Below are 846 nucleotides of genomic sequence, written 5' to 3'. Positions count from 1 at the left end.
AATTCCTGGAGAATATCGGATATGGCCTGAGAGTAACGCTATAAATCCGAAGGCAAAAACAAAGCAAGTCTAACTTGAAAAGTAAAGAAAACTACTTATCTTAAAACAAGGCCCCAAGTGCTGCGAAAAGCTAAAAGCCCTACGATTAGGCTGACCGCTCGCTGAAGACAAGGATCCTGCGTCCAAAGCGTCCTTGGCCTTCTCGTAGGATTTTCTCAGTCTACAAAGCGACGGATGCTTCGTCAAACCTGTCCAGCACTTGAACGGCATGGTCCAGCTGCTGTTGTTTTCCCTTTCTCTTACAGGTGTAACTTTCCCGACGCGCCCTTTTAACGGCTTTCTCGACAGTGGAACCATTCTTCTCTGAAAACCGCCTAGCGAAACCGCCTAGACGATCTTCGATAGCCTACCTAAGGTTATTGGTCAAAGCACCGATAGATTCGGCAACGAAAGACTGGATTAAATGGTTAATAGAAGGGCTAATAACAGCGCTTGAGTTGTCTTTAACAGTAACGGTCGAAACCGAAGACCTTTGCTGCTGCTCCTTGGGCATAGCGAAAGCAAAAACGCAGCTGTGGGTAGTAGGCGTACACAGACCTGAAGGGTGAATACGAATGAACAAGACACTTATATAACCTTACGCAAAATACTTAACACCGCTTAAATACCTGGACACAAACAGACAAAAAACAGAAAACAAATATCTGCTAAACTGCGTACCGCAGATATTTTTGCATTACCTTCTTTACTTCTTTGCGTACTGTCAGGATCAGCGAGTTTTGACTGAAGACCAAACTGAGATTTCATATCGTCATTCTATATATTTGAAGCAAGGCAGTGCTACAC

Source organism: Montipora foliosa, chromosome 1 (assembly GCF_036669935.1).
Source record: "Montipora foliosa isolate CH-2021 chromosome 1, ASM3666993v2, whole genome shotgun sequence".
Taxonomy (NCBI): Eukaryota; Metazoa; Cnidaria; class Anthozoa; order Scleractinia; family Acroporidae; genus Montipora; species Montipora foliosa.
The sequence above is the reverse complement of the archived record's forward strand: the minus strand, read 5'-3'. Positions refer to the sequence as shown.